Raw genomic sequence first — 10,054 nt, 5'->3', positions numbered from 1 at the left:
AGTGAAAATGAACTCCTCAAACTACGGTCATCACCGGTAAGTATCCCGATTATTGTCACCTCGGGGTTAACGGATCATAACACATAATAGGTGACTATAGACTTGGAATATAGGATCAAGAACTCACATATATTCATGAAAACATAGTAGGTTCAGATCTGAAATCATGGCACTCGGGCCCTAGTGACAAGCATTAAGCATAGCAAAGTCATAGCAACATCAATCTCATAACATAGTGGATACTAGGGATCAAACCCTAACAAAACTAACCCGATTACATGATAAATCTCATCCAAACCATCACCGTCCAGCAAGCCTACGATGGAATTACGCACGCATGGCGGTGAGCATCATGAAATTGGTGATGGAGGAAGATTGATGATGACGATGGCGATGGATTCCCCTCTCCGAAGAACCGAACGGACTCTAGATCAGCCCTCTCGAGAGAGTTTAGGGCTTGGCAGCGGCTCCATATCGTAAAACGCGATGAATCCTTCTCTCTGATTTTTTCTCCCCGAACACGAATATATGGAGTTGGACTTGATGTCGGTGGAGCGTCAGGGGGACCACTAGGCAGGGGGGCACGCCCAGGGGGGTATGCGTGCCCCACCCTCGTGGACAGGGTGTGGGCCCCCTGACGTGGATTCTTCTTCTAGAATTTTTTATATATTCCAAAAATAATCTCCGTTGAATTTTAGGTCATTCCGAGAACTTTTATTTCTGCACAAAAATAGCACCATGGCAATTCTGCTGAAAACAGCGTCAGTCCGTGTTAGTTCCATTCAAATCATGCAAGTTAGAGTCCAAAACAATGGCAAAAGTGTTTGGAAAAGTAGATACTACGGAGACGTATCACTAAGCCATGTCGACAAGCCCCATCGCGAGCTACTCCCATGGCGCTCGAGCTCCTCGTGTCGACTACCATGTTGTAATTAAGTTTTTTATGCCATGAATATTTTTGCATTCTTATATGCTCATGCAAATACTCCATGCACATGTTGGTATTCTGCAATTTGTATTGTCTACCCTTGCTTCTGAATCATGATTATTTCCTGGACAATAAAGTGAGCTATTCTAATTGTGATATGCAATCCTAATCTATAGTAGAATGGGAACACATCATGCCACCCAAACCACAGACACACAACCAGTGGCGGGAGCACAACATGGACGGCATAGATGATTAAGAATGTGGACAGTACATGATAATGGAACATTTCCATCTAGATATAGAAAACAAATCTATAGTAGAATGGGAACATTTGATTGTTATTCATAGGAGAAGTTTATTTTTGACACCATTCGCAATTATTCCAAACATGGACATGAAAACAGAGCCAAAGCACTTACTGAAAAGGTTCCATTGCATGCCGAAGTTGCTCTTTTAATCGATAAATTCTGAAAAGACTGATTAGAAGCTGGCACCTTGTGTGTAAGGGGAAAATACATGATTTACAGCAAAGCCTGTGTAGAAAAAGCATGCATCAAGATACTTCACGATTTACTGCCAATTATAAAATTACAGTTCACCACTTGAGTGATGAAAATAATCAGCACAAAATAACATTTAACTGAAGAGCAATGGTCAACGCATGCATCAGGATACTGTAGAAAAGAAAGAAACCAAGTCCTCATGTTTGAATTTTATGTCAAAGACAATGATAAGTAACAATAATAATGTATTGATTTTTCATATAGGAAGCATGTTCTTCTCCACATGAACTAGTTTGGTAAGACACAGAGGATAGATAAATAGTGATTTCTAAGGTCCCATTTTCACCCTTTGCTTCCCATTTAATTGGGATTCATGTGGCCTTATCTTACCATTAGCATCAGTACTTTCAGTTGTGCATTATAAATGTAGTTCGATCTATCTGCAACATGTAATAGGTCTCTGCTCAAATATTCAGATCCTTAAAAGTTATATCTTCAGTAGTAGTCGCATCGCATCATAGCACAAAATGCATTTTGTAAGAAAAATTGGGGGAGTAGGAAAGAATCAGTGGGCAGCAGCCACACTTGGTTTACCAGCTCACATACCCACAAAACTGATAGAAAAAATCGACAATGACCTAATAGTAGGACCATACCTGAACTGACAACAAGAGCACATCTGTTCACGCTACTGTATTTCAGAACTTTTTTGAGATTACTACCTCTGCCTTGCTGCATCTTCCTCTAAATTCATCCCTTTTGTTGCAACTACTATATCTGGTTCTTGCCCATCTTGCAACAAATAGGGAGCAAATCAGAGAGATGAGGTTCTTCATGGGCTACCAGTTGTAGGTGGTGTTGCAAGTCGAGCGGGGCCGGCGCTCTTGTGGCAATGACGGCGGGCCCCGGTCGGATCCGGGCGGATCTGGCCGGGGTGGATCCATTTTTGATGGATTTCACATGGAGGCGGCCGGGTCAGGCAAGATTGAGGGTTGACAGCGCCATGGAGGTCCCTATCCAGGGAGAAAGAGGGATAGAGGTGAGAGGAGATCGATAAGCAGGAGAAGAAGGGAGATGGCCAAGGCGGCGGAGTGACCGGAGGTCGGGCGGGGAGGTCGCCGGCGGTAGGGCGCGGCGGAGGTGCGGGGTCGCTAGCAAGGCGTCTTGTGGCCGCTGGGGGAGCAAGGGAAAGAGGGAGCTGCGGGCGGCGGTGCAGTCCATTCCGAGCCTAGGCGGAATTAGAGGGGTTTTAATGTAAAATAGAATCGTTTTCTCAGAATCCACTAAAAAAGGACTGCGGGTTGTATTACTGAAAAACGTATGGGGGTTAGCAAAATAGCCACGATAGTGAGCGAGCAGGTAGAAGCGATAATCACTTTATTATTAGGGAAAGATAAGACATATTGTGATATCTCATGATATCCATGTCCTAAAATGGAACAACCTGCCACTTTACCTGCAACTAGCAACGCTATAAGAGGGGCTGAGCAAAGCAGTAACATAGCCAAACAACGGTTTGCTATGATGCTGGAGGTTAAAGACTTATCATGGCAATTTGGGAGGTTTGACAAACAAGTGGTAGGTAGAGCAACATAGAAATAACACCGAGAAAAACTAGCAAAGCAAAGATAGAAGTGATATCCAGGGTAATAGTCATCTTGCCTGTAATCCTACTAGGAAGAAGACAGAATCCATGAAGTAGACGAATGGGCATAGTCAAACGATCCTGACAATCGCAACATAAGAGGAACTATCGAGAAGAAACAAACAATGTGTTAAACCAACAAGCATAAACATGGCATGATGCACAACTAATTATGATGCATGTTCGATTTATGAGCCATGGCATGGCAAAGTGCAACAAGCAATACTACAAGTTAAGTGAAGCTCAATATGCAACGAGGTTGCATATTGACGAAAATTCACAACAATTATTTAGTTTGCTCTTGTTTATGTACAAGACAAGATTAAATGTTGTTTAACATGGCAACAGGTCAAGCATATGCATACTACCTATCTAGACAAGTTTAAATCAGTCCGGGAATAACAAACAACATTTCCGGAAAATCCCTATATGTAATTTTTGACTTAAGTGTTGTCCTTCCTATAACACAATTTTATGTTGTTAAACAGCAAAATAAAATGCACCATGTTAACCTACACATTATTCTAGACCCTTTACATATCAAGTTCATTTAATTCAGAGCTACAGTTATTTAGTTATGAAATAAACAATTTTGACATGGCATTTAGGAAAATTAATGCAAACAACCATTTTAAACATTTTAAATGTTGTTATCATGATGCGGATGACATATTCAAGTTATAAGCAATTTTAAAAAATGGACATGAAGGATGATATCAGACATTTGTCACTGTGGTGGAAAGAAAGGGGTGCACGGCGACGAATTCGAAAATGATGCCACAACAACATCTTGGTTCCATTAACTCGATTGAGATGTTGATGCAAAGGTACAAGTATAAGATGTGTGGAAGGTGCAAGGGTGACGGGAAGTGATCCGGGTAACCGGGTGTCCCATGTGTCAGTGGCATGGCAAAAGCGAAGCAACATGCAACGACAATCACATACGATGCAAACACAGGGTTCATCTCATACATCACACATGCTTATCCACGAGTTGTCGTCCTAGCGGTTATACCTTCGAAGCATGCGTTCACGGGGGATGGGTTCAATGCATCGTAGAGGGAGCAGTGGTTCATGTTTCAAAGAGGAACTTGGTGCATCCAAAACCCACAGGTTAGGTGGTGCCTGTTGGCGAGCACTGGTCGCAGTGTAGACGGAAGTAGTGGAAGTAGTCGTTCACTTGACGGTCTTGTAGGATCCATGTGGACGGTTGGGCTACACTTGTTGTAATGGTACTCGGTTATGGAGTCAAAATTGACAAATCCAAATGCTTCGAGGTCACCATCAGTCTTGGCGATTACACGTCAATGTAGTGGTACTTGCGGTCTTCGAAACCAGCGGTCGTCGAGGTACTTGGAACGAAACGGCAACGGTAACCCAGAGGCCAAAACAAACCAATAAAATTACATTGCATGTGTGTCAAAAGATGTTGATAATTATCATGGAGCTTTGGAATGGAACAAAAAATTGAAGCGCAATGTTTGAGGACCAAACTTGAAATAGAAAAGACATGGAATTAAATTACATGTGTGTTATGGTGAATTTCAAATTAGCGGAATGTTTATTATAGCTCCCTAATAATAGTACGATACTTTGAATATGTTTTGAAGAGAAATCACCATGTGCATTTCACTTAATTAAAATGGATCAAAGATCCATGCAACTTTTTTATGAGAAAAAATTTAGGTTGGTAATATTGATGGCATGATGCAATGCAAATGATGCGATGATGAATGCAACAAACAAATAAAACACACGACGACAACAAAATAATTGGAAGGCTTCTAGAGCATCGGTATCGAGCTATCATAGAAGATCGCCTCGGAAGAGACTCCAAATTTGTGGGCACGTGTTTTTGAACAACACACAATACCCTAGAAACAAATTCCTTCAAAATGTTTGTCCAATATCCCGTTCATGAAGAAAATTGAATTCGGGTCAGATTCGTTTTCGCGGAGGAAATATATCCAAAAATTGGCCCACTCATCGGAAGTTTTCGGGAAGTTGAACAGTCGGATCAAGGTGAAATGCTGAGGGCTAATAGATATGGTAATTCCGCAGCCGATGAACGGTTGGATTTTCCAAAGGACATCCAGTCTAACCGTTGGACTCCTCACCCCAAACTCGTTCAGATTCCCGTCCGGATTCGATAGATCTCCGGTATATCGGAGATTGATGGAGACTCGCCCATCAAAACATGATGAAATTTTACAACGTTGTTTTAGACTCAATTCCGCACAAATTCGTAGAAGCAATCATTACAGTGATGCTCGAGGAGGCGGTGATGGCAGATACAACTTTGCTGTCCAATAAAACAACACAGTTGCCTGAGGTCAATGTTGACATTGAGCCCCCGAGCTCCATGGGTGATTCCTCAATGACCTTGATAGAGATTGAAGTTGATGTTGATGAAGGCCCTCGCCTAATCATGACGATCTGTCATGGATCTAAGACTTCGCGGAGGAAGTAATAGCCCTACGTACACACGAGGCAAGATCCTAGCTATGGCGAAGTTGTACACACGACTTTACGAGTTTAGGCCCTTTGCAGAGGAAGTAATAGCCCTACGTCTCGGTGCCCATAGGCGGTCGACTGGATTATGTATGTGTGTGTGTTACAGAGGGTGCGAACCCTTGTCTCAGAGGAGGGGTGGCTTATATAGAGTGTGTCAAGACCCCAGGCAGCCCACGTTACAAAGGGTTTAAGGTACATAAAGAGATAGCATTACTGGTAACGGTAGCCTTAAATGCCTTAATGGCCTTAAAGGTTACAGGGTGGACGCTTGCCCGTTGCTGTTCTCGACGCCTCTTGGTCTTCAAACAGGTCGAATGGATTCTTGTATGGTCGAATGATCGTGTAGTCGAGTAACCCAAAGAAGGAGGAGTCTCCGAGTGACTGGTGTCGAGTGGTTTGTACTCGACACCTTTGTTGGGTCCTCCCTGTCGTCCCTTAAGCTTCTTTGCTTCTAAGACAATGACCTTGGATAGGACATATAGGTGAGGCCTATGTCCTCATCATTAGCCCCCGAATGGATTGAGGTCCGAGTGAAAAGAAGGTTGAAGTTGATCTTGTCTTGACTCTTGTGTTTCCCAACTATTCACTTCTGAACAGAGGTCAGCACTGGAATTTCGGCTTCATTTCAGTCGCCTTGATCGATTCAGAAATTGCCGATTGGTTTTATAACGTCACCTGTCGAGTGTTGCCTTTGACGTGATATCTTTGGCGTGACTGGTTGCGGCGGATCCCGGATTTCGTGGGATTCAAAATTTCAGGGGAAGTGCGCCGGACGGAGCGCGCCGTGGTAAGCGGAGTGGATAAATAGGAACGTTTCGATTTCTGCGCCACCTTTTTCACCAAGTATCTTGCGTGCGACTGTTGAGGGATTTGATAGGATCGCCCGGGCCTGCGCGCCATCCACTCGGAAGTGGGCCTTTAAAAGCGGCGTGGCTGAGGCACCTGCACTATGCGCGTCCATTCTCCTTCTTCTTCCTGTTGATCCACAGCTGCATCCGGCTTCTCCACTCTCGACATCGCCGCTCCGCCGCCATGGGAAAGGAAAAGACGACAATGCTGGAACGCGCGAAGAAGGCGACAGGGGCGACGAAGGGCAAGAAGATGAATCAGGGATCTTTATCGCGCTCGGGGCTGCTGCCAGGTTGGATCCAGGGTGATTGTATCCGATCTTCGGTACGGCAAGAGGATTTGGATGAGCTGGCCGAGTCAGGGCTGATCGTCCACAAGGCTGCGCGTTTGCCGGAGGGGGAGACGGAGCTGCAGCCGCGGCCGGGTGAGTGCGTTTTGCTTGCTACTCATGTCGACAGTGGTTTCTTGCTTCCCCTCCATCCTTTTTCTGGGGTTTCTTGAATTTCTTTGGGGCCCAATTCCATCATTTCACTCCCAACACCATCACGTATCTTGTTGCGTTCGTGTCCATGTGCGAGAATTTCTTAGGGTGTCGACCGCACTGGGTCTTTTCAAGCACATTTTCACCATTCGATCCTAGATAGTGAAGAAAGCAAACTCGAAGGACGAGAAAACCCACGTTATCCAGATGTGTGGGGGTTTGGGTATCCAGAAGAGGAAAATGAGTTCCTTTCCTCCAATGACCCTTCCTGAGTCGGTCAAAGGCTGGCAGTCGACCTGGTTCTACTGCAAGGATATTGCGACTCCAGGACAGTCAACTGGACTTCCTCCTTTTTCTTTCGACCATGATCAGACTCCTTCCTCATTGAAAGTTGCCACTGCGGAGAAGGCGGAGACAGGCATGCTGGTCGAGAGGGTGGTCCAGCTGATCAACCAAGGCGTCACCGGCATGGATTTGTTGCAGGTGTTCCTCAGTCGGCGCATCCAACCGCTCCAGGCCCGTGACCATTCCATGTGGATGTACTCTGGCGCTGTCGACACTTCTCGGGTTCATCCAGAGGAGGTGTTGGTAGAAACAGTAGCTCAATGGCTGACGAGCATCACTGGGAACAAGGACAACCCCAGGGGCGCCAGGAGAGTCGACCCTTTCAGCAACAGCAACCAGCTAGACAAGGTTTGGCCGATATGACCGATTGCATTTGAATGTGTTTTCCGACTGATTTCCACTCGACTTCTTGTCTTGTAGATTTACACAGAGATGTACACAATGCTCAATGGTGAACAAGCTCTGGAGCAGGACCATGAGGGCGGGGACAGCGCGGAGGAGAGCGGTGAATGGGAGTCACCAGACGACGATGATGAAGATGAGAGCGACGAGTCAGATGACGAGGAAGTAGTCGACTCACCGCCTCGTTTGGAACGTCGATCCAAGCAACGCCACGATCCCGTGGGCAGGCACGGTAAGACTGTGGCCTGGAGCGTTCCATCTCAAAAGCGCGCTCGGTCTCCGACTCCAGAACTGGCTGAGAAAGTCATCAAGCAGACCAAGACCAATCCCTCGAAGGTCCGGAAGACCTTGCCTAAGATCAAGATGGATGTTCCTGTTGCTTCTGGGTAAACATTCTTCCCGTGTTTCTTTGCCTCGACAAATTCTCCTGTCCTGACCGAGTAGATGATGAACTTTTCCAGCCCGGCCTCCGCCGCGACTGATATGGATACTGACAAGGTCCCAGATGATGAGGAAACCGACGCCGCAGCTACCTCCAAAGCCAGTAAGTCTGCCCGACTCGAATTTAGTCGGTCGACTGGAATGTTCGTCAGTCGTCTCTCTGATTTTTCTTGTTTGTTGTAGCTCCACGAGATGTTGTTGTGCTTCCGGACGATGAAGAAGAAGAAGTGCCTCTGAGGGAAAGGAGGAGGAGGGACCACGGACTGAGAAGGAAAGCGCCTGAGGTTCAGGTTCCTCAGTCGATACTGATGCCTGGGATGGTAGTGGAGCGATCCGTAGATCCGGCTCACACCAACATCACTTTCGCTATCCCACTGTCGACTGACTGTCCATCAGGGTCAGCTAATCAGACCCCTGCTACTCCAATACAACTCCATGCATCAGACCCAGCAGGTGCTTCGACTGTTTTGCCATCATCACTTTTCACTACATACCAAACTCTAGACGACCCACCAAGTGCCGCCAAGGAAGCTCTCCTTCAGTTGAATATTGTGATGGGATAGATGAAAGTGGTGCACGAGGCCAGTCAGGAGGCCTTCAACACCGGCGCTGCTCTGCAGACCAATGTCCAGGTTAGTTGGTTTTCCGACTGATCTTACTTATCATCCACCCACCGGGGTTTGTCTGCTCTAAAGTCGTATAGGTCTTCCACTTCAGTCGACTTAGATTTTTGAACTAGTGGGGGCACACTGAGTTCACCCACTAGGTGTAGTTCTCAAGACCATAGTTGACCGTGGGCAGTCGACTGTGGTCTGAAACTCTGAATTTTCTCACTCAATCTGGGCGGGTCATGTCGAGTGACAATCTGAACCGGTGGGGGCACGCTAAGTGAACCCACTGGGTGTAGTCCCCGAGACCGTGGTGGACTGCGGGCAGTCGACTATGGTCTGAGAACAACTATCTTCACTTTCTCTCTTTTTTTGACTCGAGCTGGGCAGACCATGCCGAGTGTTGAATCCAACCAGTGGGGTCACGCTAAGTGCACCCACTGGGTGTAGTCCCCAAGACTGCTGTTGAATGTTTGAATTGGCGGTAGTCTTCGAGTAACTTTCACTGTGATGCTTTTTTGTTTTAGTTGACTGATATGTCTTATATGTTGACTGTAGAAATCTTGTAATCTTGGGGCTCAACTTTCTACACTGAACAAGTAGCAAATGAGCCTCAACCTTGATCTGGAATTAGCCAATAAGAATCTCAAGACTGCTCGTGACAAAGTAGTTGCCATGGGAGGTAACCAATCGACAATTGTCTATCTTATGACTGGCACTTTTCCTTTCCATTTTTTTGAACTGAGTGATTTCACTCGAGCAGATGTACATAGTGAAAACCGTCAAATCCAAGCACGTCTGAAGAATGTTATTTCTTTAGATAAAATGAAGCAGGCTCTGGAGAAGAAGGATCTGGATCTTGCTGCCGCACAGAAGCTGGCACGAGAGAAAACAACACTTGCTGACAAGAAGCTTCCTTGAGTCGGCAAGTTAGAAGAAGAGAACTCCAAACTGAAGACTACTGTCTCTACCGCCAATCGGGAGGTCGAGCGACTGAAGAAGGACAAGGACAAGCTGTCTGACGAGATTGGGAGCTTCAAAGCCAAGAAGGGAGAGTTCAAGTCTTATCTGGGCCAGATTGCTGCTCAACTGGTCTTAAAACTTGAAGGTACTGAAGTTCGACTGACTTGTTATGGTTGCTTGACATGTCTTATTATATTGCCGACTCACCATTCATCCGACTCTATAGAGCTTTGCCAGGACTTTGAAGCGGAAACGGGGCGGGTCGAGACGGGTCTCGACCCCATAAATTGCCCGGTCAAAGATGACATCGCAATGAATATGCTGCGGTTGGAATCTCGCATGGACAACGCAGTTGTTTATCTTGCTCGCCTG

At 46.0% G+C, this 10,054-nt stretch overlaps 1 long non-coding RNA gene across 1 annotated transcript; it reads right to left on the bottom strand.

Moving 5' to 3' along the window:
- Positions 1-228: 228 nt before the first annotated feature.
- LOC125517185 (uncharacterized) lies at positions 229-2,191 on the bottom strand. The gene is made up of 2 exons (XR_015608063.1): positions 2,157-2,191; positions 229-1,464 (listed from the first exon to the last, which is right to left on the bottom strand). It is a non-coding gene; the product is annotated as an uncharacterized LOC125517185 (long non-coding RNA).
- Between the last annotated feature and the right edge of the window lie 7,863 nt (positions 2,192-10,054).

Source organism: Triticum urartu, chromosome 6A (assembly GCF_056163025.1).
Source record: "Triticum urartu cultivar PI428250 chromosome 6A, HENAU_Tu73, whole genome shotgun sequence".
Taxonomy (NCBI): Eukaryota; Viridiplantae; Streptophyta; class Magnoliopsida; order Poales; family Poaceae; genus Triticum; species Triticum urartu.
Note: the sequence above shows the minus strand (reverse complement) of the source record. Positions and strands in the feature narration are given on the sequence as shown.